At 35.6% G+C, this 6705-nt stretch overlaps 1 pseudogene; it reads right to left on the minus strand.

The window, feature by feature from the left end:
- LOC102485150 (glycine cleavage system H protein, mitochondrial-like) overlaps nt 1–6493 on the minus strand; it is a 39664-nt pseudogene extending 33171 nt beyond the window's left edge.
- Nucleotides 6494–6705: the final 212 nt, after the last annotated feature.

Raw genomic sequence — 6705 nt, forward strand, 5'->3', positions numbered from 1 at the left:
AGCCTGGCCTGCACTTATAGGTTTTTTTTTTTTTTTTTAATCTTCGCCAGTCTGACTGGGGTTAGGTAGTATCTCATTGTGGTTTTGATCTGCATCTCACTTATGATGAGGGATGTTGAGCATTTTTTCATATGGTTTTTGGTTGTTTTAATATCTTCCTTGAAGAGTTGTTTATTCAGCTCATTTTCCCAACTTTTAATTCAGTTAAACTTTTTCTTCGGGGTAAGCTGCTCGATTTCTCTGTGTATTCTGGTTATCAGTTCCTTATCTGAGGCACAGTTAACAAAATTTGTTCCCATTCCAAGGGTTGTTGATTCACACTAATTACAGTATCCTTTGCTGTGCAGAAACTTCTTAATATGATATAATCCCACCTGTCTATATTGTGGATTATTGCCTGTACTTTTGGGGGTCGTACTTAAGAAATCTTTGCCTACCCCAATGTCTTCCAAAGTTTCCCCAGTGTTTTCCACCAGTAGTTTTAGAACTTATGGTCTTAGGTTTGGATTTATGATCCACTTTGAGTTGATTTTTGTTAATGGTAACAGATAGGGGTTCATATTCATCCTTCTGCAAGTGGATACCCAGTTTTTCCAGCACCATTTGCTAAAGATTTTTTCATTTTACCACTGGATTGAATGGTACTCTTTGTCAAAGATCAGTTGGCTCTATGCTTTGGGATTTATTTCTGGGTCTCTACTCTGTTCCATTGGTCCTCATGTCTGTTTTTGTGTCAATACAATGCTGTTTTGATTATCACAACTTTGTAATATATTTTGTGGTCAGGAAGTGAGATGCCACTTACTCTATTCTTCTTTCACAGAATGGTTTTGGCAATACGTGGTCTTTTATGATTCCAGACAAATTCTGCGATTGTCTTTTCTAGGTATGTGAAGAATATCTCCTGTAATATTATAGGGATTGCATTATATATGTAGATTAATATGGGTACGATTGCCATTTTGATTATATCAATTCTTCCAATCAGGGAACACGGGATATCCTTCCACTTTTTCATGTCCTTTTTGATTTTCCTTTTAAAGCTATCATAGTCTTTCTTATAGAGGTCTTTGACTTCCTTGGTTAGTTTTATTTCTTTATATACTTCTTGTGGCTATGGTAAATGAGATTACTTTCTTCAGTTCTGCCTCTGTCTGCTTCTTCATTATATATAGAAATGCTATAGATTTTTGTAGGTTAATTTTGTATGCTGCCTCTTTACTGTATGTATTTATTACTTCGAGAAGTTTTTTCATAGATACTATTGGGTCTTCTACATATACAATCATGTCATCTGCAAATGGAGATAGTTTCAGCTCTTCTTTTTCTATTGGAATGTCTTTTATTTCCTTCTCTTGTCTGATTGCATTGGCTAGGACTTCCAGTACTATACTGAATAAGAGAAGATAAAGTCGCAGCCTTGTCTTGTACTAGTTTTTAGTGGAAAAGGTTTCTGCTTTTCCCCATTCAGTACAATGTTAGCTATAGGTTTTTCATAGATGGGTTTTATTATGCTGAGAAATAATCCTTATATGCCAGTTTTACTGAGAGTATTAATCATGAAAGGATGTTTTATTTTCTCAGATGTTTTTTCTGTGACAATTGAAATGATCATAGCTTTTATTTTTCTTTCTGTTAATATGGTGTATTACATTTATAGTATTGTATATGTTGAACCACACTTGCAATCCTGGAGTAAAGCTGACTTGGTTGTGATAAATCATTTTTTTTATATATTGTTGAATATGGTGAGCAAGGATCTTGTTGAGAATTTTTGCATCAATGTTCATCAGAGATATAGGTCTGTAGTTTTCCTTTTTTTGTCATGTCCTTATCCATTTGGGAATGAGGGTAATGGAGGCTTCATAGAATGAATTTGGAAGGGTTCCTTCCTTTTGGATTTCTATAAACAGTGTGAGTAGGATGGGGGTTACCTCTTCTTTAGAAGTTTTGTAAAATTCACAATGAATCATGCAACATCTAATGATGTTTTGTATTTCTGTTATGTCTGTTGTTATGTTGCCTGATTCATTGTGAATTTGATTTATCTGGTTCCTTTCTCTCTTCTTAATTAGTCTAGCTAATGGTTTACCTTTTCAAAGAATCAGCTTTTGTTTTCATTTATTTTCTATGTAATTCGCTTATTTTCTATTTTATTTATTTCTGCTAGAATCTTTATTATTTCTTTTCTACTGGCATTTTTTGGATTTTTGTTGTTGTTGTTTTCCAATTCCCTAAGGCATGATATTAGGTTGTCCCTTTGCCACCTTTCCATTTTTTTCTTGTGTGAGGGAACACGGGATATCCTTCCACTTTTTCATGTCCTTTTTGATTTTCCTTTTAAAGCTATCATAGTCTTTCTTATAGAGGTCTTTGACTTCCTTGGTTAGTTTTATTCCTAAATATACTTCTTGTGGCTATGGTAAATGAGATTACTTTCTTCAGTTCTGCCTCTGTCTGCTTGTTCATTATATATAGAAATGCTATAGATTTTTGTAGGTTAATTTTGTATGCTGCCTCTTTACTGTATGTATTTATTACTTCGAGAAGTTTTTTCATAGATACTATTGGGTCTTCTACATATACAATCATGTCATCTGCAAATGGAGATAGTTTCAGCTCTTCTTTTTCTATTGGAATGTCTTTTATTTCCTTCTCTTGTCTGATTGCATTGGCTAGGACTTCCAGTACTATACTGAATAAGAGAAGATAAAGTCGCAGCCTTGTCTTGTACTAGTTTTTAGTGGAAAAGGTTTCTGCTTTTCCCCATTCAGTACAATGTTAGCTATAGGTTTTTCATAGATGGGTTTTATTATGCTGAGAAATAATCCTTATATGCCAGTTTTACTGAGAGTATTAATCATGAAAGGATGTTTTATTTTCTCAGATGTTTTTTCTGTGACAATTGAAATGATCATAGCTTTTATTTTTCTTTCTGTTAATATGGTGTATTACATTTATAGTATTGTATATGTTGAACCACACTTGCAATCCTGGAGTAAAGCTGACTTGGTTGTGATAAATCATTTTTTTTATATATTGTTGAATATGGTGAGCAAGGATCTTGTTGAGAATTTTTGCATCAATGTTCATCAGAGATATAGGTCTGTAGTTTTCCTTTTTTTGTCATGTCCTTATCCATTTGGGAATGAGGGTAATGGAGGCTTCATAGAATGAATTTGGAAGGGTTCCTTCCTTTTGGATTTCTATAAACAGTGTGAGTAGGATGGGGGTTACCTCTTCTTTAGAAGTTTTGTAAAATTCACAATGAATCATGCAACATCTAATGATGTTTTGTATTTCTGTTATGTCTGTTGTTATGTTGCCTGATTCATTGTGAATTTGATTTATCTGGTTCCTTTCTCTCTTCTTAATTAGTCTAGCTAATGGTTTACCTTTTCAAAGAATCAGCTTTTGTTTTCATTTATTTTCTATGTAATTCGCTTATTTTCTATTTTATTTATTTCTGCTAGAATCTTTATTATTTCTTTTCTACTGGCATTTTTTGGATTTTTGTTGTTGTTGTTTTCCAATTCCCTAAGGCATGATATTAGGTTGTCCCTTTGCCACCTTTCCATTTTTTTCTTGTGTGTACTAATTGCTATGAACTTCCTTCTTAGGACTGTTTTTGCAGTATCTCATAGATTATAGATACATGTGTATTCATTGTCATTAGTTTTCATGAATCTTTTGCTCTCTATCTTAATCTCTGCAATAGTCATGAAGTCATTCAGAAGTAGGTTATTTAGTTTCCATGTATTTGTAGATTTTCGAGGACTTTTCCTGAGGCTAAAATTGAGTTTAATTCCAGAATCATCAGAGAAGATGCTGGATATAATTTCTATGCCTTTGAATCTTTAAAGGCTGTTTTTGTGCCCTATCATGTGGTCGATCTTTGAGAAAGTATTGTGCGGGGCTGAAAAAAATGTATATTTTGTGGTTTTGGGGTGGAAAGTTCTATAGATGTCTATCAAGTCCATCTGATTTATGGTATTATTTAAGTCTTGAATTTTTTGTCTCATGGATATGTATAAACGAGATAATGAGGTGTTGAGATTTCTGACATTTTTTTTGTTACTGTCTCTCCTTTTAGATCTCCCAGTCTTTCCTTATATATTTGGGTGCTCCTCAGTTTAGTGCATAGATATTTATAAGGGTTATATCTTCTTTGTGAATTAGCTCTTTTACTACTATATAATGCCCTTCTTTGCCTCTTCTTACAGTTTTTGTCTTAAAGCCTATTTTGTCCAAAATCATTTAGCGACTCCCGCTCTTTTCTCGTTTCCATTCGCTTGTAATGCCAATTCCCAACCCTATGCTTTTAGTCTATGTATGCCTTTATCCATGAGATGGGTTTCTTGTAGGCAGCAAATGGAAGATCTCTGATTTTTAATCCAGTCAGCCAATCTGTGTTTCTTGATTGGAGAATTTAGTCCATTAAAATTCAACATTATTATCAATATCTCCAGACTTATCCCTAACATTAAATTGGCCATATTCTTGGTTGTTGTTGTTGTTGTTGTTTTCTCTTATTGCTATCTGTCTGTCTTTAGTTTTCTTGGTATGGCACTCCTTTCAGAATTTCTTGAAGATCTGGTATGGAATTGCTAAATTCTTTCAGATTTTGTTTATCCGAGGAAGTTTTTATTTTCTTTTATCCTATGAAGGATAATCTTGCCAGGTATAGCATTCTTGGTTGAAATTGTTTTCATTTACCACTTTGATTTTATTTCCCCACTTTTCCTTGTTTGCATTTTATCCAATGAAAGATCTGGTGTTAGCCTGATGGGATAGCCTTTGTAAGTGATTTGATGTTTCTCTCTTCCAAATCTTAGTATCTTGTCTTCATCTGTCATTTTGGTCAATCTAGCTATAATGTGCCATGAAGAGGATCTTCCTGGATTGATTCTATTTACGGTTCTCTGTATTTCTTGGGTCTGGATGTTTGAGTGCCTCTCTCGACTTAGAAAGTTTAATTCCAGGATTTGTGGAATAGATTATCAGTGCTCTTATTGGTTTCTTCTCCTTCTGGGATACCAATTATGCAGACATTTGGATGTTTCATGGTATCTAATGTTTTCCATATATTATCCTCAGTTTTCTTGTCTGTTTTCTCAGTATTTTTGATAATTATTTCTAGCTCATAAGTCTTGCCTTCTACTTCTGAAATTCAATCTTATGCATGGTCTAGCCTGCTTTTATATATACGTTCAAGGGAGGTTTTAATGTTCTCTATTATAGCCTTCATATCTAACAGTTCTGTTTGATTCTTCTTTTATGGTGCTCAATTCTTCTTTCATATCGTGGAAAGACTTCCTCAGCTCTTGGATCTCATTGTCTCTTTTCTCTTGCATCTCATAGAATTTTGTTACCTTAAGTAGTCTAAGTTCTTTATCTGACATTTTGATCATATCCTCTAATATTTCCCTACTTGGGAACAAGTTACAGCGATCTATTGCTGGAAATATATTACTTGATTCTCTCATCCTTAAGGTTCTTCTCCGATTTTTAGTCATTTGGCAATGTATTCACTTCTGCCTAACTTGTTGGAGAACGATTCTGTGACTGTGAGCTCGTGTGTTTCCCTTTCTGTGAAACAATTCAGTGCTATTTTCTCCCTTCTACTGTGTTCTCCAATGGAGGAAAAACAGGAGGGGTTTTGTAATCAAATTTATGAAGGGGAATTTTACTATTTTTGCAACCACTACAATGATGTGCAAAGAATTCTCTAAAATTCACAATGTTCAGATGTTTAGTTACTATGCACCTAGTTATCTCTAGTCAGTGGGTAAGGGTTGTGCAGTAAAACAGGAGAGTAAGGTAAAAGAAAAAGAAATTAGGACATAGAAAGAGGAAGAAAAAGCAAAGAAGGAAAGTACTACAATAAAAAGAGGAAATTAATTAGAAATCATGTCACAGAAAATGAAATTGGGTTAAAAATAAAAAATCACAGTCCACGCGAATGCCCTCCACAGGCAGAGGTGGAGGAGCCTGTAGGCTTTCTGTCCTAGGTGGGGGAAGAAGAGATAAATTAACAAGAGAAAGGCATAAACATGGTGGAAAGCTGCTGTTTATTTTGTTTGTTTGTTTGTTTTTTAAGAGAAAAAGTAGTTAGAAAGGACAGAGAAGAACAAGAGGGAGACACTTAATACCTGACTAGCACTGGGGCCTGGGGGAGAGCCCTGGCTGGGGAGGAGACTTCACAGCAATGGCACTGAACCCAGAAGCCCAACAGAGGCAGAGGTGAAGGAGCCCAGAGGCTTTCTCTCCTGACTAGCCCTGGGGCCTGGGAGAGAGCCTTGGCTGGGGAGGGAGCTTCACAGCCCTGAAGCTGAACCCAGAGGTCCAACACAGGCAGAGATAGAGGAGCCTGGAAGCTTTCTGTTCTGACTAGCACTTGGGTCTGGGAGACGGGAAGCCCCATTGGGGAGGAAGCTTCACAGCCCTGGAGCTGAATCCAGAGGACCACCACCTCTCCACTCCTTTTCAACATACTACTGGAAACTAGCCAATGCAATCAGACAAGGATATAAAATAATAGGCATGTGAGGGCCAGCAGATGGTGTAGCAATTACATCACTGGACTCCCACATGGCCAATACCAGTTTGAGTCCCAGGCAAGGTGGCTTGAAAATCACACTGGATGCATGTGTATACATGCCCAATAGCTCAGGAGGAGAATGGAATAGAAGCAATTCTGCCGTT

This window comes from Tupaia chinensis, unplaced genomic scaffold (assembly GCF_000334495.1).
Source record: "Tupaia chinensis unplaced genomic scaffold, TupChi_1.0 Scaffold143817_1, whole genome shotgun sequence".
Lineage (NCBI taxonomy): Eukaryota > Metazoa > Chordata > Mammalia > Scandentia > Tupaiidae > Tupaia > Tupaia belangeri.